At 46.4% G+C, this 22387-nt stretch overlaps 1 pseudogene; it reads left to right on the forward strand.

Moving 5' to 3' along the window:
• The first annotated feature begins 14968 nt into the window (after positions 1-14968).
• On the forward strand, positions 14969-21752 carry LOC132481989 (nuclear RNA export factor 2-like; annotated as a pseudogene).
• Positions 21753-22387: the final 635 nt, after the last annotated feature.

Raw genomic sequence — 22387 nt, forward strand, 5'->3', positions numbered from 1 at the left:
AAGGAAGACTGAATTATTCTTCATTTTCTTTGGAGACTCTTGTGGGTGATCCAAACACAAAGTCTGGAGCCAGGGTGCCTGGGAGTAAACCCTGGTTTGGCACCTATTGGTTCAGTTACCTCTTAGGCAAGTGACTTAACACATCTGTGCTTCCACTTTCTCATCTGTGAAAACTCGAATAATAATCATAGTACCTAGTTTATAGGATTGCCATTATTAAAGGAGTTGACGTTTTAAAGTGCATGACACATAGTAATTATTATATACATTTTTATTCAAATTAACAGCTAAAATGCACTTACTGGCTTTGCTTTAATTTCTCTTAGACTTGCATGAAATTACGGCAACAGAGCTTACCTGTACCCACTGCTTAGGTTTTTCAAGTAGTCCCTAAAATATGGCAATGTTTATGGATTTAGGGAGGACCTAGTCCATTGCTATGTGTTAATTTATGTGTTAAATTTCACGTGTTATTCGGGAAAAAAAATTAGCACACGAAAGAAGCACATTAGCACATTAAAAAGGGGTTGGGGCAGGTGAAGCCAGCTTGTGTTCTGAGGAAGATCATCCGGAGGCACCACCATCAACGGGAAGCCCAGGAATGTGGGCAATCTCAGATCTCCAGCTCTCGTGAAGAGAACGGCCTCCTGAAACACGCAGCCGGGAGAACCCTACTGTCACTATCCTACACTCAGGAGGCTGACCCAGCTTTTGAGCACCGTGGGCTCCTAAGGCCATGGTCACGCGGATGCGGCCATCACGTGGCAGGCCCAGACAGTTATGTGGCAGGCCCAGACCTACTGGCCATGTCAGCACCATGAGCCCTTAAACCGTGAGCTCGTGTAGTCTCTCTGGACCTATTGCCACTATGATCATGTGGTAGATCCAGCTTTTCAAGGCGCTAGAGCATGGCAGACTCCTAAACCCTGCCCATCATGTGGATTCATCCTGTCATGTGGCCCTCACGAGCTAGGGGCATGTGGAAGCCTCAGCACTCCAAGTCACAAAGGTGACCTGCTTCTGAGAGTCATATGGATGCTATGGTTGGTCACATATCCCCCTTGGTCACATATCAGGCTCAGCCATCTCTATCTTGTGAAGATTGCTGCCAACCAGAATCTTCAGATCCCTGAGTCAACAGGGATGTGGCCGCTACCATCACATGGCAGGCAAAGCGCCTGCTGTCATGTGAACACCGCACCTACCCTTCGGGTGTTGGTCGTGTATATTCTACGATCATGGGACATGCTGTGGTCTCCTGAGGATCAGTTCTCTCGGTCACACTTCACGATTGAGGGCTCCTGAATCCTGACGTCACATGCATCCTTCTACTCTGTGGCCTCCGCCAGCCAAGCCCCTGGAAGTCAGGTAGGGCCCCACAGCGGCACGTTACGTTACGTAGGTCCCGCAGTCACGTGACGCCGTAAGGTCGTGACCTCGGGAGGCGCCGTTATAGCGTGCGGAGAGCCTGCCGAACGGTGGGTAGCTCGGCTTAGCCTTCTGAGGAGTCAGACCGAGAGGTGAAGAAGACCTTTAGAATTAAGGTACTTGTCCTGGCTGAGGGGGAACTTGATGAGGCTCTGGCTCTGATGCCATCCTTTCCACCGACTTTCATATTCTGACACGGTAGGCGGTAGTCGGGTAGGAGGGGCGCCCTCCAGTACTAGAGGTTCACTCAGAATCGGCGGGACAGCGGGCGGCAGGCGTTCATGGGCTGCTCTCGGCAGCTAGGCTCGGGAAACTGGGTGGACCCCTCCCTTCCCCCTTCCTTCCCAACCCCCACATTAAAGCCCTACTCTTGCTTATCTCTGTTTCGTATCCGTATTCACTACCTGCCATGTGATGGTGTCCTCTGCGCTCTGCTGACCACGTTTGTTATTAGGAACAGCAGAGAACTCCTAGATGCCAGTTCGTATCGATGATTTCATATCTGATCTGAGTTTCTGTCTCTTAATTTGTTGTGTGGAGAGAGGCAAGGAGAGAGACTTTTTTTAATTTGATATTTTTTTCAGTAAAAGTGTGAAAGTAGCCAGCACGTTAAGGTTCAGAATTTGTTTTCTGTATATGCTTTGCCGACCAGTAGTTTTTCAAAGTGTGTGTGGGGTGGGATGCCATAATCTTTTTCTGCTTGGACTCTCTAAACGGCTTAAATTAGTCCAGCCAGCCACAACTGGCTTCTGATTTTCCTCTTGATTTTCTAACCATTCCTTGTTACATTCCTTGAAAGTTCTCCCCTTTCCTTCATGTGGGAAAAAACAGTGAATTTATTTAAGAAAACCATATGAAGTAAAATTATAGATGATACATATCATAAAAATCACGTAGATGGTACTTAATGAGTAAAATGCAGCAAGTAAAATAAGGTGTTCACATTTGTGAGGGATTTAAAGATTGTTTGAGAGACGGTTAAAGGGGTGATATATTTTTTAAATTATATAATAGCCATTTCTTTCCTCTCATTTCAGCACTTTCAGGTTTGTTCTACAACACACTATGTCTGAGAGACAGCAACAACCAAAATGCTTTTATCCATTGAAGAAATATGGGACATACAAGAATGAAGGTATAAAGGATTTCTATATGTCATATTTTTAAGATCATATGCCACTTGAATCTCAAAGAGAAGGGTAGTGTCTTAGCTTGTTCAGGCTGCTGTAGTAGAACACCATGGACCGGGTGGCTTGTAACTTACAAGAATTTATTTTTCACGGTTCTGGAGTCTGTGAAGTCCAAAATCAAGGCACGAGCAGGTTGAGTGTCTGGTGAGAGTCTGCTTCCTGGTTCATAAAGGGCTGTCTTCACGCTGTATCCTCACATGGCAGAAAGGGCAAGGGAGCTCTCTGGGTCCTCTTTTATAAAGGCACTAATCCCATACATCACAGCACCTCCCTCATGACCTAATCACCTACCAAAGACTCGACCTGCAAATACTGTCACCTTGGAGCCTAGGTTGGTACATAAACAGTCAGTCTGTAGCAGGTAGTTTCCTCAAGCTATATGGGGATGGAACATTTTCCGACAGTCCACTGGAAGTACTAGTGTTCCTCAGAAAACATTTTGGGAAAGCCTGTTCAAACTAAATCTCTTCTGCCACATTATTACCTTGTACCTTTGTTTACTAAGTAGAATGTATGCTTACTAATAATTATAATCTGTTCTTCTCATTGAGAAACTACTTATTGCTAACTCATTTTATCTTATGTCATTAGTCATTCTCTCTTTTGCTTAATCTTTCCACTTTTTCATTCTTTACATACAACCTCAATTTATGTTTCTGTTATCATGATGGCAAGAAATAAGTGCATAAGTGCTAGTCATTAGGAAGTCTGAAAAATAAATTAAAATGCCCCACTCTTGAAAAGATGATACAACTTACCGTAACGATGAGTGGATGAAATAGCTCTCCTTTTATAGCAATTTTCCACACTTTTTCAAAACTAGTTTGTTATTATTATTTAATCATTATAGCTGCCATTTTTGAGTTCCTGTTATACATCAAGGACTGTGGAAACCTTGTCATACCAGTTTTCTCATTTAATCCTCAGAAAAATCCTGAGAGGATGTTATTTTAATTTACAGATAAGATCCAAGAATCAAGATAGGCTAGATTATGCTGTGGTAATAGACAGTCCTCAGGGACTTATCTCAGGGGCTTATTCCTCACTTCGACTACATGTCCATGGCAGGCACATGCCCCTCACAGGATGGTGGACTTTGGGGGTCTGAGCCATTCTTACTGGAATGACTTGGAGACTCAAACTGACAGAGCAGCCATCATCTAGGAAATTGTCAGTCCCTGTGCCTGAGGAGAAGCGGACCCTGCAAGGTCTCAATCCAACAACCATATGTTCTGGCCCAGAAATAGCACATGTCACTCACAACCCATTAGCCAGAACCAGTCACATACACAGCCCTGCCCAAACCAAGGAGGTGAAGAAGTACAGCTCTTCCAGGTCCCCGGAACAGGGACAAATGGAAACACATGGCAAACAGCACTACTGCATGATGGAATTGAGGCTCAGAGAGGTAAAATACTCGCCTAAAATCACATACGCAGTAAGGGACAGCGCACATTCTGGATATATGATTTCAAAGTCCGTGTTCTTTCTGTTCCTACTCCTTTCTATATTGTATGCTGTCCTCTTCAGTGAAGTTCATATGTACTTATCATAGAAGTTCCTTTGCTTCAGTACTGCAGTTCCATCTCCCTTAATCATCTGATATTTCAACAATGGATTTAGTTAAACCCCCCTCATCAGTAAGCCACAGGTCTTTTCCAAGTAATGAAATGTACTGGATATTTGGATATCCATGGTATTCGAGGACAGAGATTATAAAAGAAAACGTGATGGTAGATGAAAAGACTGTGGATTTGTCATATACTTGGTAAAAATTATCTCATACATTTCCGTATTGGCAAGAAAAAAATAATAAAAATAAGAGCAAAAATTAATGAAATTGATAACAGACATGGAAGAGTTGAATAAAAATGCTAGATGTTAGTGCTTTGAAAGTATAAAAAATAAGGAAACCTTTGGCAATATGAGTCAAGAGAATTAGAAGGCACAGATAAGCCACTTTTGAAGAAGGTGTCTTGCTTGTATTTACAGTAAAGATTTAAAAGGTAATATTATGAAAAAGATATGCTGATAATTTGAAAATTAATACTAAATGGGAAAGTTTTAGAAAAAAGAACATTATATTGGGGAAACAAAATATTAAGCTTATTCTTGACATTGCATGCATGAGAAGGCAAAATTTCTGGTCAATCTTAATTAGTTATAAAAATGCAAAAACTACAAATAAGATAAAGGCAAACTTAATCCAGCAATGGCTAAAACAGATAATACAGCAGGGCAAAGTTGTGTTTATACCAAACTTGCAATGTTGGTTTAACATTAGGAGAGTCATAACGTAGTTCAACACATTAATAGTATAAAGGAGCAAGAAAAGGATGATTGTCACAAAGATTCCAGAAAAACATGCATGCAATAAAATTCAACAACCAATCAAGTTTAAACAACAACAAAAATAACTCTTAGCTAATTGGGAATAGAAAGATATTTCTTGAAAATGATAATGTGTGCTTTAAGAAATCTATAACAAACACTGTACGTAATAATGAGACATTAAAAGCATTCCATTCTAAATCAGAAGAGGCAAAGATGATTCATATAATCACTTCTGTTCAACATCTTACTGAGTCTCCTAGGCATTGCAGTAAGCCAAAATACATACATACATTAATTAATACATGTGCAAAAGTGAAAAGGAACAAAACTGTGAGTATAATTGTCTTCATATAAAACTCAAGAGGATCTATGGAAAATTATAATAATAGTGATTAACCAGTTTACTGGATGAAAGACTAATATACACAAAATAATTGCACAAAATAGAAAATAATATTTTCAAAGTGAATATACCATTTACGATAGCAAAAATATTAGTCCTGTGGAATATACCTCAAGTTGGCTCACCTGGCAACTATTCCAACACTCATAAACACTCTTACATGTTTTCTTGTACTGTAGATTACTGGAAAGCTAAAAACAAGAATGGAGACCTACATTAGTATGTGTGTTTGTGTGTGTGTGTGTGTGTGTGTGTGTGTTTCCTAGACCCCCTTTTGTCTGGGGTCCCAAAGAAGACCTCTGTGTATCAAGCCTATGCACCATAGTGAATCTTGGAGGTAGAACTGAGTAATGTGGGAGCCACAAGCAGGATCAGCTACATATGATAGGAGATATCTCTGCTTTTTATGGGCAGCCACAGCAGAGTGCCTGGAATTCAGTCTCTGTCATACATGTTGGTTAGCTCATAGGCAGCAGGGGTGTTTCAGCTATACCAGTCCCACAGCGTGAGGGGGCTTCCCCTGGCTGTGCAGCATCCAAGCCCACTTTTCTGGCCCTCACAGAATTTTTGTAAGCTGTGTGATATGTTTTATTAAAGATGTCTTATTTTTATAAAATAACCAGAATGAATATCTGGCATAAGGAAGTGGGGACTTTGATTAATAGAGTACTTGACACCAAAATTGTTTGCAAGCAAAGGGCCCTGAAGGCAGTGGGGATCGGGGATATGTTATCCGGTCTAGGTGGATCTGAAGATAGTAAGGACCCAGTTGGTAACAGAGGATGAATCATAGTGTTCCATGGCACACAATGGTGAAAGAGTTGCAGTTGCGAGACTGGACATAAGTTGGGTCCACTCGCCTGCTGCACAGCAAAGCCAATCTACTGACGCTGGGTTGTCGGTGAAGGAAAGTACAGTGTTTGTTTTCTGGGTGCCAAGCAAGGAGAACTGGCTGCTTGTGTTCAGAAGACTCTAACCCCCTGCTGACTTTCAGGGAAGTGCATGACTTTCCTCTGATTGTTTGTTGGTGAGGAAACAGGGTGCTGTTTCAGGGATCTTAATCATCAGCATTCTGGTTCTAACCTGTCTGGGTTCAGTGTGCTGTGGTCAGCATGCAGTCACCATCCTGCACCTGGGAAGGGGATCTTAGTTTCTGCGTAACAGCTCAAAGATATGTATGAAGTTGTTATCCCTTGCAGAGAAACTAGGACTCTGCTTTATCACTGCACTATTGTTTCTTGACTACTTTTCTTTCTTTCTTTTTTTTAACATCATTATTGGAGTATAATTGCTTTACAATGGTGTGTTAGTTTCTGTTTCTAACAAAGTGAATCAGTTATACATATACATATGTCCCCATATCTCTTCCCTCTTGCATCTTACTCCCTCCCACCCTCCCTATCCCACCCCTCTAGGTGGTCACCAGGAACTGAGCTGATCTCCCTGTGGTATGCAGATGCTTCCCACTAGCTATCTATTTTCTGTTTGGTAGTGTATACATGTCCATGCCACTCTCTCACTTCATCCCAGCTTACCCTTCCCCGTCCCCGTATCCTCAAGTCCATTCTCTAGTAGGTCGTTGTCTTTATTCCCGTCTTGCCCCTCGGTCCTTCATGACCAATTTTTTTTAGATTCCCTATATATGTGTTAGCATACAGTATTTCTTTTTCTCTTTCTGACTTACTTCATGCTGTATGACAGACTCTAGGTCCATCCACCTCTCTACAAATAGCTCAGTTTTGTTTCTTTGACTGCTTTTCCTTTGTTTCTGCATTTCCTCACTTCCCTAACTAGTAAGTGCTTGAGTCTGTTCTTTGGAACTCAGGGAAGGCCTAGGGGGCCAAAGCCTTTTTCTACCGACAAGAAACAAGGAACACAGTGGGGCTTTTGTACCCAGGAGGGCCCTGAAGGGTTCTGTTCAGTGTCAGTCCCCCATTTTCTTAGATACTCCTCAATCCTGAGGGGATCATGAGGGGGACAAGAGAGAGAATAAAGTTTTGGATAAAGAAGTTAATCATAAACTTGGCAAGGGAACTCGGTTTTAGGGGGACTCAGTTTCAAGCATTACCAGCTGTACCTCTGGTCACTTGAATTGAAATGCCTTTGAAGTCAGTGTGTTGGTGGGCCAGGCAGCTGCTGTTTGGGACCCAGAGGACACTCCTTTCCCCCACAGCACTGAGAAACACATTAGTGTGGAGGGCATCTTCATCTTTGAAGTGTTCTGAAGTGGCTGACTTGTGTAGGCCACAGATGAGATGGGAGATTCTGCCATTGACATGGTCACCCTCACTTGAGTGGGGATGTTGGGGTTCTGGAGTTGCAGGCCCAGTAGGAGCACTTAATCTCCTGCCTCAAGGTGAGTGCTGTTTACTTAATAAACAGCAAGGATGGAAGGGTAGTCACACTGGTTTGACCTGTAGCAACCTCTGAAGGTGGCTAATTGATCAATAGATCCCTTGGATCTGAAATATCTGAACATACTCCAAAGTTGCATTTGATCAGTGTAAAAATAAATAAAATATAAACAAAGATTTGTAATAAAATATAAGAACATAAAAATAAATAAATCAAGCTCTAGGTCTGGTGACTTGACCTCTCTTGATGGCAAATGGTAGTCCTTTACTCAATTCCCACACTTGACCCAGAACACCATGAATGAGTGGACTACTGAGGAAGGACCCTACGGTGAAGTCGCAAGTTACTGTAGTAAATCTTCTTCCCAGGCTTAGCCAAAGGGACCGTCAGCCATTTACCACAGTTACTGTGCATTTGCTTTAAGGACACTTGCTCTAAGCCAGAGCTCAACAAACTCCCTGGAAAGGGCCAGGTGACAAATATTTGAGGCTTTGTGGGCCATTTTGTCTCTTTCGTAACTACTCAGCTCTGCTGTTGTAGAGCGGAAGCCTCCACAGACAAGTATGGCTGTGTTCCACTAAAACTCTGCGTATGGACCTTGGCGTGTGGATTTCAAATAATTTTCACATGTCAAGAAATATTATTGTTTTAACCATTGAAATATGTAAAAACCATTCTTACCTTGCAGGCCCTAGAGAAACAGGCCCCAGGCCAGGTTTGGCCCATGGGCTGTAGTCTGCCAGTCTCTAATTTAAGCTAATGGAATCACTAGGTCCCTAAAACAGCAGAGTGGAAAGCCAGCAAAATGAGGTGGCATCCATTGCTACGGTCTCTGGCAAGCATAAACCAAAAGCTGATACTTTAATACAGTAGCTTTCAACTGTGGTTGCACACTTCAGTCACGTGGAGAATTTACAAAATGAGGGTGCCTGGGTCTCAACCCAGTTCTGCTTTAATTATTGTGGGTATAGCTTGGAGCTGGTGATATTCTCAAACTCCCCAAGTGGCTCTACTGTGTAAACGAGGTGGAGAACTACAACCCATACTGTGGGACATTACTCAGGAATAGAATAGGCAGGAACATAAATGGATTTCAAAAACATGATGCTGACTTTAAAAAGCCAGACACAAAGGTGTGCAGCATGTATGATTCCATTTACAAGAAATTCTACAGCAGGCAAAACAAATATATAGGGACTGTGAGCAGATCAAGGTTTATATGGAGCTGGGAGGTGGAAAGATTAACCAGGAACCGTTTGGAGTGTGATATATGCTTTATATCTTTTTTTTTAAAATTGGAGCATAATTGCTTCACAATGGTGTGTTAGTTTCTGCTTTATAACAAAGTGAATCAGTTATACATAAACATCTGTTCCCATATCCCTTCCATCTTGCATCTCCCTCCCACCCACCCTCCGTATCCCACCCCTCTAGGTGGTCACAAGGCACCGCACCGAGCTGAACTCCCTGTGCTATGCGGCTGCTTCCCACTAGCTATCTACCTTACGTTTGGTAGTGTATATATGTCCATGCCTCTCTCTTGCTTTGCAACAGCTTACCCTTCCCCCTCCCCATATCCTCAGGTCCATTCTCAAGTAATTTTGTGCCTTTATTCCTGTTTTACCCCTAGGGTCTTCATGAAATTTTTTTTCTTAAGCTCCATGTATATGTGTTAGCATATGGTATTTGTCTTTCTCTTTCTGACTTACTTCACCCTGTATGACAGACTCTAGGTCTATCCACCTCATTACAAATAGCTCAATTACATTTCTTTTTATGGCTGTATGCCTTGTATCTTGATTGAGGTGGTGGTTAGCTCTAATCCCTGATTTTTACATGTAAGTAATTTGAGATCAGGAGAAGTTGGGTGAATTGTCCAAAGTGATGTAGCTTAATAATCAGAGAGAAGACAGGTGGATCTGATTATCAGTAAATTTTCCTGTTATGCTATGGAATGAGTCAATAGTAATAGTGCTTCCCCCCAAGCCCATGGCAAAACCTGACCCAGCCTTTTATGCAAGTAAAGCATGCACGTGAAAGTACACCTCTTGTGCATTCCAAACACCTACTAATAAGCACAGTTGACATTCTCACGTGTTCCTTTACGTTGACTTCTTTACGTTTTTATTTACATATCCAAACAAAAACTTTTCTTAATATTTCCTTTTGAGTAATCACACTCTAATATGCAGGTTTACAAACTATGGTAAAAATACATGACATAAAATTTACCATCATAACCAGTTTTAAGTGTTCAGTTCAGTACAGTTAAGTTGATTCACATTGCTGTGAAACCAATCTTCAGAACTTTTTCATCTTTCAATTCTGAAACTCTATACATTAAACAGCAATTCCCCTTTGTCCCTTCCTCCCAGTCCCTGGTAACCCCATTCTACTGTCTGTTTCTATGAATCTGACTACTTTAGATACCTTATTTTGATTAAACCCATGGACTCTGTTTACGATAGTTTTCCCAACTTTAAAAATATATATCTATTTATTTATTATTTTGGCTGTGCCGGCTCTTTGTTGCAGCATGCTGGATCTCTAGTTGCGGCATGCAGACTTCTTAGTTGCGGCATGTGGACTCAGTTGTGGCATGCAGGCTTCTTAGCCTTGGCATGCAGACTCTCAGTTGCAGCATGCTTGCAGGATCTAGTTCCCCGACCAGGGATTGAACATGGGCCCCCTGCAATGCGAGCATGGAGTCTTACCCACTGGACCACCAGGGAAGTCCCTAGAAACCTTATGTAAGTGGAATCATACAGTATTTGTCTCCTAGTGACTGGCTTATTTCATTTAGCGTAATGTTCTCAAGGTTCATCCATGCTGTAGCATATGACAGAATTGCCTTCCTTTAAAAGGCTGCATAATATTCCATTGTGTGTGTGTGTGTGTGTGTGTGTATGTGTGTGTATATATATATATATATATATATATATATATACCACAATTTGTTCATCCTTTTATCCATCGATGGACATTTTAATTGTTTCTACTTCTTAGCTGTTGTGAATAGTGCTGCTATGAACATAGATGTGCAAGTATCTCCTCAAGATTCTACTTTCAGTTCTTTTGGATATATACCAAGAAGTGGGATTGTTGGGTCATATGGGTGTTCTAGTTTTCATTTTCTCTGGAATCCCCATACACACTCATAAAGAATGAATGGGTCAAAGAAGAAGTCACAAAGGAAATTCGAAACTACTTTGAGACAAATTAAAAGGAAAGTCCATCATACCAAAACTTAAGGGATGCAGCAAAGGTATGTTAAGAAGGAAGTTTATAGCTTTAAATGTGTACATTGAAAAGACAAAAGATCTCAAATCAACAACCTAATTTTACACCTCAAGAAATTAGAAACAGAAGAAGAAACTAAAGCCAAAGCTAGCAGAAGGAAGGAGATATATAAGAGCAGAGATAAATGAAATAGAGAAAAAAACCAACAACAATAGAAGAAAAGTAAATGAAACTAAGAGTTGGGTTTTTGTTAAAGCTACACAAAATTAAGAAACCCTAAGTTAGACTCACTAAGAAACAGAAAATAGAGGACACTCAAATAATTAAATTCAGAAATGAAAGAGGGACATTACAACTGATACTACAGAAATTAAAAGGATTATTAGCGAATACTGTGAATAATTGTATGCCAACAAATTGGAAAATCTAGAAGAAATGGATAAAGTCCCCCAAACAGACAATCTAGCAAGACTGAATCATAAAGAAATACATAATATGAACAGATCGATTAATGAGTAAGGAGATTTAATCAGTTAACAAATATATCCCAGCAAAGTAAATCCCAGGACCACATGGTTTCACTGGATTATTCTATCAAATACTTGACAAGGCGATGTCTGAGACTGCTTGTGTCTGAATCACCTTGCTGAGGGAGGTCTCTAGCCCTGTTCAGGCACCTGATGCAGTTGGTCAGCCAGGGGACTGCAGTAGCTGTCAGCTAGCTCCTTTTACCCTTTCCCCTCGTCAACGTTATTTCGGAAGGAATGTGGGTTCTTGCAAATGACTCTGACTCTTCCTATACACCGTATGTAGACCACATGCCCTTACTGCTCCCTTTAAAATGTGAACTTTTCCCTTTCATTGCTGGATTTCCCTGAAAACGAGTTGGTTGCCCGGCATTCTCCAAAGGTCAGCAATAAGGTTCCTCTTTGTTGTTGTTATTGTTGATGAGGGTCATTATGAACTCCTGGCTTTTGAGCATGTTGGTGGGCTTCAAACCATTGTGATGTGGTGTTGAGCAGAGGACTGAAATGATGTGACTTGCACTCTGCTGCTGGGCTGAAAACAGACAGGTAAGGGAGCCAGGATGAAAGCAGAGGGGCCAGCTGGACAGCAGTCCAGTCCAGGAGGTAGATGTTGGTGTCTTGGCCAGGGTGGTGGTAATGGAGGTGGTGAGAAGTGGCTGGCTTCTGGACATACTTTGAGAGAGGGGCCGAGAGAATTTCCTGACCAGTTGGATGTGGAGTGTGGGAGAAAGAGAGCACACCATGCCCCCTCCGAGTTTTGGGGACTGAGCAAGTGACATTTGTGGGTCAAGTGCCCCATCTGTGTTTACTTTCACTTCCAGTGCCACACAGGGAAAGTCCCAAGGTTGTGAGTAGCAGGATTGCCCTGACAGCGGGCCACACGGGGAAAGCAACAGCTCCCCAGAGGAGTTCATCTGAGGCCTGGTCGTAATCACTCTATCGTGGAGTGATCAGCAGTGGACGGATCTTTACTCATATGTGTGCCCTGAGACAACATGGAATAGTTAATGTACAAAAGGCACAGCACACAAACCTAGAGAACCTTAAGCATTACAACCCAAAGGAAGCTGGTTTCTAACAGTGTAATTACCATAATCCTCCCTCCCCACAAGCCACTAGTATGATTATCTGCTGGTTCACTGTTTCAGTGGAATGTGTTAAAAATAAAATACCCTTAGTGAATCCACCTATGGGGAAGAGAATTGACACGACCTTATTTCTGCAGGGGCCGAAAAACTTCCAAATCTTTTTCCATGGTGAATTAGACATGTGGGAGGGGAGAATTTGTGGGCGGAGGGGTGAACAGCAACACAACTTCTGGGAGTGAATACAAGGTGAAGTGTACCCAGGACACTTTCTAAGCGTGCCTGTAGCTTCAGTATGCAGTACAGTAGATGTCAGAGTAAAGAAAATGAACAAGAGCCAAAGCCTTACGGAATGATGAAAGGATCAGGACACCCGGGAGACATAAAGATCCTAAATGCGTACTCACCAAACAACAGAGCCTCAAAGTACACGAAGCAGAAGCTGGTGGAGCTGAAAGGAGAAAGAACCAGATCTTTAATTATAGTGGGGGCCTTTGACACCCACCTCCCTCTTAGCAAGTGACAGAATTGCTAGAGAGAAAATCAGCAAGGATATAGAAGACCTGAATAACACAGTAAACTAAGGAGATCTACATGACATAAATAGAACAGTCCGCCCACCAACAGCAGAGTACAGGTTTTTCCCCGGGGGTCTCTGTAACATTCACCAAGTTAGACCATCTCCTTGACCATCAGACAATTGTCAGTAAATTCAAACATAATTGAGGGACTTCCCTGGTGGTGCAGTGGTTAAGAATCCGCCTGCCAGTGCAGGGGACACTGGTTCGAGCCCTGGTGAGGAAGACCCCACATGCCGCCGAGCAGCTAAGCCCATGCGCCTCAACTACTGAGCCTGTGCTCTAGAGCCCTCGAGACACAACTACTGAGCCCGCGTGCCACAATTACTGAAGCCCGCGCGCCTAGAGCTCAAGAGAAGCCATTGCAATGAGATGTCCATGCACCACAACGAAGAGTAGCCCCCGCTAGCCGCAATTAGAGAAAGCCCGTGTGCAGCAACGAAATCCCAATGCAGCCATAAATAAAGAAAGAAAATTATTTAAAAAAATAAGAAGACTTGAGATCTCCCAGAGTGTGCTCCCTGGCCACGATGGAATCAAATTAGAAACCAGTAATAGAAAGCAAATAGACGGATCCCTAAACACTTGGAAATGGTGGTTGACACATCATTCCAGGTTATCATTCACACCCTTGTTATAGAAGAGCTGAAGTGAGGAAGAGTTGCCTGCTGAGCTGAAAGGCATTTCAGGCTGGCCCAAGAGAGAGATCACTCTGGCTCTTTCAAACAGCCTATTGTTCAGGTCAAGGCTGGAGGAAGGGAGACAGTTCAGGAGGTTGTTACCTCTGTGCCACCTGAGATTAAAGCTCCTAGTGCACTGGCAAAGTAAGTCCAGCCAGCTTGCTGGTTGTTAGTGGAATCGGTTTGGTGGCTCATTGGATTTGTCAAGCACAAGAGAGGTATTGGTGTGGTTGCTGGAAAGTCCTGAGAGAAGGCAAGATTCGGGTGCCTTCCTGGTATATATATGACTGCTGTCCAGTCTAACCCATGGACGCATACACCGCGGTTCTTTATCAGTCCAGCTCCACTGTTTTAAAAGTTTCACCGCCGTTGTCCTCTCCTCCCTCCTCCTTCTCCTCCCTCTTTCTCCTCCTTGTCCTCCTCTTCCTCATCCTGCTCCTCCTCGATTCGTCCCCTGAGAGTGCCATCTGTCGGATAAGGCTGTCCTCTCTGGACAGGCAGAAGAGTGTCCTTTCTGAGGTTTGTGGGATTGGTCCCTTAGGCCAGGTTGGCACTTTGCCTGCCCTACCATGCTGTTAGCCTAAGACATGGTACGTGGTAAGTGGACCACAGATGTGTCTGCAAACTTGTATTTTTGTTCCTCTTTTCAGAATACAGTGATGGTGGTAGACCACCTCAAGGGAGAAAGAAAGGTTGGAGTTCTTTCCCAGGTAATTCTGGTGAGAGGAGCCCTCATTACGAACACGATGGGTGTGAGCCTCAGCCCTCACACCTCCAGGAGGATGCTGGAAACGTGGTGAAGAGGGATGTCCCGGAGGACCCCGAAGTAAGACAGTAAGTGGTCAGGCAGCAGGGTTTGTACACAGGAGCCCCTGGGACTATGCACCTCTCTCAGTCTCCGTGGACTTGTTTTTCTTCTCTCACTGCAAAACAGAAGCTTGCTCGAAGTGAAATAATGGTTGAGCAAAGCTAATTGTAGTGCTGGTGTCAAAGAGACGAGGGTGTACAGAAGACTTCCTTAGCACTTATGGCCCCTCACCCTCCTTCTCTCCACATCCCCCCTGCAGCTCTCCCGGTACCATCCGAGACAACATGAGGAGAGTGAGATGGCACAGTGAAGGCCACAGGGATAAGAGTGTGTGGAGAAAGAGAACACCTGTGGAGAGAGAAATGGGGGAGAACACACATGATGGAACCCCAGGGAGCTGGTTCAGGGTCACAGTGAGTATCCTGAAAAATGTATGGAATGTGCAGGAGAGAAAAGCCAGGGGGAGTTGTGTTGGGCTCATGTAGACATGCTGGTTTATTTCACTGGGGACAGTTTGTAATCTGTCCCTTTTATTACCAAGAGTTAACAGTCTTGTTCATCTAAGGTCAGATTCAGAGAAGCAATGTTAAGGGAACAGGCTGACTGTGAGGAGAACAGAGGAGCCTGTCTCAAAGCAAAGATGGAAACTACTGCCAAGGATATGGAGCAACTCCACATTGGAGGTCTCAGTTTGGCAAGCTGAGTGTGCGAGATGGAGGTTCAAGCCTCTGGAGACCTTGTCTGAGGGGCAAGCAATGTCTGCACTGGGTAAGATCTCCTGGAAATTTATAAAAGGAAGATCATCTCTGTCACCTTCATTATGAGGAAGAGAGTTTGACTGGAGAGAAAGGGTATTTAGGAAATCCATATTACGCACACCCATAAGAAATCGGACCAGTGATCCCTTCTTTAGAAGCCCTTTCAAGCTCAGTAGAAGGCCAGAAAAGAACAGGAAAAGGTTCGTCCTGCAGCCTAAATTCCCTGCTGTCTGTCCTCTCTCCCATCCCTTCTTTTCATCCTTAGATTCCTTGTGGGATGAAGTATGACAAGACATGGCTAATGAACTCAATCCAGAGCCATTGCAGTGTCCCCTTCACTCCAGTGGACGTAAGAGAGGATGCGGAAGACAGACGCGTGGGCACAGGGAAGGGGGAGAGAGAGAGACCTGGTTCAGCAGGGTCTGTTGGCTTCTGATACTATTGCTGTTGCATTCAATCCCTGTAGTTCCACTTTTTGCAAACTGGGGCTCAGTTCTTTGTCCAGGAAGCTAGCACTGCCTGTGCATTGATGGATGTCAGCTACAAGATTTGTGACGAGGAGAGACGAAAGGTGTGTGTCGAGGGCGTTACATGTACCTCATCCTGAGGAAGGAGGACAGGCCAGGGGCTGGTTGTCTTCTTTGGAACTAGAGTTCCTGGTGCTTACCCCACGTCTTCTTCCTGCAGATACCTGTCTTTGTTGGCCCCTCCCCTGTTCCCTACTCTGTGCGGGATAAGTTGCAGCCAGAAGAAATGGAGCAGCTAAAGGTAATGCAGATTCAAGACGTGTTGTGTGCCAACGCTCAGACCCACCTCTCCTTCCTCCAGTCCCCCGTCCCCCTCACCCCTGATTTCCCTGCCATCACCACAGCCTCAGAGCGGCTGTCTCCATCTCTCACTCTGCAGCTGACATTGAGCAAACGATATAATATCTTCAAGCAAGCTCTTGACCTCCAGAGGCTCCGCTTTGACCCAGGTATGGCTGACAGCAGTAATTCTAGGGCAGGCGAGGGCAGAGGGGTCTTCCTGGAGGGTGACTTAGGGATGGTAACGTGGGGAGGGGCTGGTGCTGGCCCCAGACACCACTCAGCCACCTGATTCCCTCCCCTCTCCTTCCTGAAGACTTGGTAGGCCATGATATTGATATAATTCTGAATCGAAGAAGCTGCATGGCTGCCACCCTGCATGTCATCGAAAAGAATTTCCCTGAGGTGAGGCTGTAGGCCCAGTGCTGGTATTAGGGTAGGGGGTGCAAGAGCTGGGGTGCAGGGCAGATTTGTCTCCAAGGTCCTCGATAGTAAACTTCATTCTACCTCTTCTTGCCCCAAAGCTGTTGTCCTTGAACTTGAGCAGCAACAAGCTGTACCAGCTGGATGGCCTGTCTGACATTATACAGGTGGCCTCTACGGTCAAAACGCTGAACCTGTCTGAAAATGAGGTGAGAAGAGGGAGCCAGGTCAAAGTTGGGTTGAGAGCAGAGGGGGCCTTTTAGTGGCCATCAGAGTGATGACAGGAGGCAGGTGAAGGGACCTGTCGGGGAGGGAGGGGTCTGGGGGTGCAGGGATTTGGATGTCCCCTTTCATGGGATTCCATTTCCCACTTCCACCCCATATTTCTCAGCTGAAGTCTGTGTGGGAGTTGAGCAAGATGCAAGGGCTGAAGCTTGAAGAGCTGTGGCTGCAAGGGAACCCATTGTGTAGCACCTTCGCAGACCAGTCCACCTATGTAAGGTCAGTGTGAACACCCTGTCACCCTTCTTGGTGACCTTCACCCATGGGAGCCTAGACTATCTGTGACAGTGCCCCTATGCCGCAGGTGGCCGCCCTGGTCTTCTGGGAGGATCACAGGCCCCACCTTCTGCTCTCTCTGTGCCTATCACCAGTGAGGAGTTTCCTTCCCCTGACCTGCTCACCTCTGCAGGCGCTCTGGGGTCTGTTTCCAGCTCTCTTCTCCCAGCTATATTGCACCAAGGCCCCCCAAGAGTGTGCCACAGGAAGCATGGCTTCTCCTCCTCACCAGGACCAGGAGCGACCAGCCTTGATCCAGATGCTGGCGCCCTGGACTGAGAAGGGTCCTCCAGTCCCGGGCCTCTTGCTGAGCGAAGCCTTCCTTCTTCGTGCTGAACTGGGGTGTGCCTCCCCCTTTCTGAGAGGGGCCCTCTTCCCCTGCCTCCAAAGCGTTCCACCCTCCTCTCCCAGGTTGACATGGGGGCTTTCCTGCGCCATGCTGAGGGCTGAGGCCATGGGTGGCTGCTGTCATGACATCCATTCTGCTGGCCCAGTGCCAGGAATTGGACCCTCCTTGGGGTCCAGCTTGGGAAAAAGCAGGGCTCTTTGAGTCAGGGGGCCAGACGTGGGTCCCCGCCAGTGATCAGAGGGCTTCCTGAGGCAGGAGTGGATGGCACAGGGCAGAGGTGGTAGAGGAGACAGAAGGACAGGCCTCTCAGCGGCACTTGCCATCCCTCCCTGCACACGTCACAGCATCCCGCCTGGTCCTTCACAGGAGCCCTGGGCAGCCTGAGACAGGTATGATTCCTCAGATAAAGAACCAACTCAGACAGGTGCAGGGGTCATCGGGAGAGAAGACGGTGGTCATCAGAGGGGGCCACGGATCCTCAGCCCCATGCTGAGCTGGGACCTGACCCTTTTCTCCTTCTTGGGAAGATCTGCCCCCATGGCTGCTCTGTTTCCCATGCCCAAGTCTGACTGAGCTCACACAGGTGACAAAGTTTCAACCAGCATACAATGGGCCCCCAGTTCAACATGTGCATATTTTCCATTCCTAGCTGGTGTGTCTGGGCGATTCTGGGGCAGGTGAAGAGCCGCAATGGGTGTGCCGTTTCCCCTTTCTTCTCTCTTCTTCCCTGACCCCCACCACGGGAGAGCTTCTTTCCCTTCCCTTTGTTTTCTCTCTCTCCCTTGTCTCTGGGCCCCTAGGTCTCTCTCATCTCTCCCCTCCTACCTTCACTCCCTTTCTGTCCTCATCCCCTCCATCTCCCTCCCTGCCTCCTGAGCCCCACCTCACTCACCTCCCTAGCCCAGCATCCTGGGCCATCCCGGGGGGGTGTCCGGGTCTTGCCAGAGTGCTGGACTCCCGGTGAGGTGGCAGGGCCCCGGGCTCCCACTCCATGCCCTCTTCTCCCCACAGCCTTCAGTGGGGCCCTGGAGGAAGGAAGGGAGGAGAAGGAAGCCATGCAGCATGCGTTTGAAATGCTGGTCCCTGTGGCACTGGAGAAGGGAGTCCGAGTAGTCTGGGTGGGAGCTACCAAGGCGAAGCAGAGGGAGGGAGGGAAGGAATATTAAGTGAAGGTACTGAGAGAGATGAGGAGACAGTGCCTTTCAGACAGTAAGATGACAGATACTCAGTGCTCAACAGGCAAGTGGACCGAAAACCCTTAAAATCAGAAGCAGAGCTGGGCAAGGGGTGCTGCTGGATTGGCCAGAACACACTGATCTCTCTTTGTGGTATTATTGTGTTAACTGAAAGGAAGCATTGCAACCTTGAACTATCAACCACCTCTTCTCTATTTTTGGTTTTGGACAGGGCCATCAGAGAATGTTTCCCGAAGTTGTTACGCCTGGTAAGTGCCTACGTAAATCATTGTCTCTTACGAATGTTGGTGGCCTCTGCACCTGCCCTCAAGCCGTTTGGGTCTTGCCTAGATCGCATATTAGCATCAGAACCTTAACCGTTTTGGGGGACATGGACTCCTGAAAATGACATGGATATACTTGCTGGAAAAATACCCATAAATACACACACACACACACACAAGTTGAATATAACACTAGAGACTTCCAGGACCTCATGATGAAGACATCCACTGTAAGCTTTCCCATGGAATATCCAGGGCCCTTTCGCACCTGACCTCTGACCCTCACCCTCCTGGGCCCATCCTTTTCCCGGATCATCCAGGGCCACTCCCCTTGTCTCCACTCCTGACTTCCTCTTCCCTTCTGCAGGATGGCCAGGAGTTACAGTCGCCAGTTACCCTTGACGTTGACACTCCCTACATAGTAAAGCCCTGCAAGGTGAGGAAGTGGATCAAACAACATTTGGGGTGTTGCAGGGAGGCTTTATCTACTGCATAGTCTCAAGTGCCATTTGATTCCAGCACATCTTCCTTGGATCTGATGAGCTGAAGAGCCTAGTCCTGCAATTCCTACAGCAGTAAGTACCTCTGACAAGCGGAGCAAGGGGTGGAGGGCTATGAGAGGTGAGGCCACCTAAGCACAGGTCTGCTCAGGGGAGTTTTCAAGTCTCATTTGAGGTCCAGACCACAGAGATAGACTGTCTTCATTGCCCTCCCTTAGGTACTACTTGATCCATGACTATGGAGACCGACAGCGTCTCGCGGGTGCTTATCACGAGGAGGCCTGCTTCTCCCTGACCATTCCCTTCCACCCCGAGGACCCAGCCCCGTGAGTATCACATCACAGGCTCTGCTCCTGGGCCGTGTGGCTCCCCAGCAGACACAGGCCAGCTCCTGCAAATACGCACCACCCACTGTTGCTCTTTGTCTCCTAGAAGCAGCTTGTGCGAGTACTTCAAGGACAGCAGGAATATGAAGAAGCTCAAGGACCCCCGTGAGTGTGCGATGGGAAGACTGGGTGGGAAAGGGTGGTGAAGGGGTCAATCATAGGGCCCAGGGCGTGGCAGCCCCTGACCTTCGCTCGCTTGCCCTCCCCTCACAGACCTGCGGGTTCAGCTGCTGAAGCACACAAAACGTGTCATTGTGCACACCCTCTGTGGGTTGCCCAAGACTCAGCATGACTTCAGCTCCTTCGTAGTGGACATTTGGTTCCAGATGGTGAGCGCCTGCTTCCTCCCTTGGGCGGGCCCAGGAAGCCACGGGTGGGTAGGAGTTGGAGGTGGTGACTGGGCACCTGGGCTCTTCCCTTTCAGGAAACGATGCTCTGCTTCTCCATCAGCGGGGTGTTCAAGGAAGGCAAGTGTGTGTAGACCCCCACCCCTGATGTCTCATTGTTGCCTCCCCGTGGCCAGGCTCACTCCCAGACCCACCCAGCTTCCTGGACCCCTTCCTTTCCCTTCCCTTCCCTTCCCTCCACTCCCCCCTTCCCTCCCCACCTGCCCTCTCCCACCTCCCCTCCCCTCCCCTCCCCTCCCCTCCCCTTCCCCACTGTGTTCTCCAGCCCTCAGTCTTCCCACTGACTATCCAGGTCTGAGCTGTGTCCATGCCTGTCTGCCCTGCATACCCTGGGCGTTGGGGACATAGGCTGTGGAGTTTGGTGGCTCTCTACCCGGATACTTACTCTGAGAACATGGGCCATGACTAAACCTCTCAGTATCCTCATTTGCACAATGCGGTAGTAGTATCCACCTCTTGGGGAGCTGCGAAGAATGCACCCGTGAACTTGTGTAGTGGTTGTCAGGGGCCATGTAACTGGGCTCAGACTGCTCCTACAGCTGCCCTCCCCATTCCAGACACCCTGGCCCCTGTGAACAACTGCTCTCTTAGCATGAGTGTCCAGTCACACCCTGACTGGGGACCGCCGTGTGAGCATGTACAGCATGTGCTACACTAAGGGGGATTGTTGTTTGTTTGCTGTTGAAGGAAGTTGTCAGGGCTGTGTGCGTGCCTTCACCCGGACTTTCATCGCTACCCGTGCCAGATACTGCAGGTGAGAGCCCTGTTGTGGGCGGGAATACCCATCCCCACCTGGGCTCAGGGGCATGGGAATGTGGTGGTGCAGACCTTAGGTTTACTCGGTACTGTGGAAAGCCAGCAGGGAGATGCCAGGAGCAGTCTAGCCTACTGGTTAAGAAGAGCGTGGGCTCTGGAATCGGCCTATGGGTTCTCTCCTTGACACAACACTCAGTCGCTGTGTGACCTTGGTCAAGTCACATGACCTCTGTGTGACTCAGTGTCTTCTTCCGGGAATGGGGATCAGAGCGTCCAGCCCTTGGGCTGTGGTAAAGGGTAAATGCGAAATTGCCCATGGGTTGGGGATAAACCTATAAATCGAGTGAAGGTGGTAGACAGTCTCTCCAAATGTGGGCTCTGTGGGGAGGGGCAGAGGTACCAGTCAAGGAACCCGGGAGACAGACACAGGAGGGACGTGGAAGGAATCTGGTTGCTGAGTGCCACTGGGAGCAGAGTCAGTATTGGGGGGGAGGGTGTCCATCCATCAGTTGTCTGAGGGCCCATTTTTCCTTCAGTCTGTGCATCGTGAATGACGAGCTGTTTGTGAGGGATGCCAACCCCAGTGAGACCCAGAGGTGTTCTGCATCCCAGTGCCTACACCCACCTCCAGCTCCATGCACACCCTCTCCCAGCTGCAGCAGGACATCATGCAGGCATCCTCCACGCCATCTGAGATGAACCTCTAGTGGTCTCAGAAGTGAGTGCTGGGTTTGCATGGGGATAGGAGGGAGCTGGGACGAGTAGAGGAGGGATTAATGGGAACTTAAAGGTAATTTGTTTTCCTTGTTTATTTCAGTCATTTTTAATCTGAACATTTCATTCGTGGTACATATAAAGCTACCTAGTTATTTTGAGCAGCCTTGTATTATTTTTATTAATTTCATGGATGCTGCTTCTGTATTAACAGAGAGTTGGGTGTTCAGGAGTGTGCATGAGGTTCATTCCACTGTATATGTCACAGTACATGTGGAGGGGGGAAAAATCGTTAGCCCAAAACATACTACCCAGAGGTAACCGTTGAATGTTTTCATCTTCATCATATCTTCCTGTAAGTTTGCTTATGTAGGTGTTTACATATTTATTATGCACGTTTATATATTTCTATATTTATCTACAGAAAATGAGATCTCATCATGAGAGAGAGAGAGAAGGAAATAGAGAGACAGAGACAAAGAGAAAGAGGGGCTTGTGGCTGAATGGGGAAGAGGGGTCCAAAGAGGGATTATTTAATCTTCAGTGCCTTGAAGCTTGAGCAAGTTAACAGCTAATGGGAAGGAGCCATCTCAGCTCATTTTCCACTCTTAAATTTGCCCATATATTAATTTTCCTTCTTATC

The sequence above is a fragment of the Mesoplodon densirostris genome, chromosome X (genome assembly GCF_025265405.1).
Source record: "Mesoplodon densirostris isolate mMesDen1 chromosome X, mMesDen1 primary haplotype, whole genome shotgun sequence".
Taxonomy (NCBI): domain Eukaryota; kingdom Metazoa; phylum Chordata; class Mammalia; order Artiodactyla; family Ziphiidae; genus Mesoplodon; species Mesoplodon densirostris.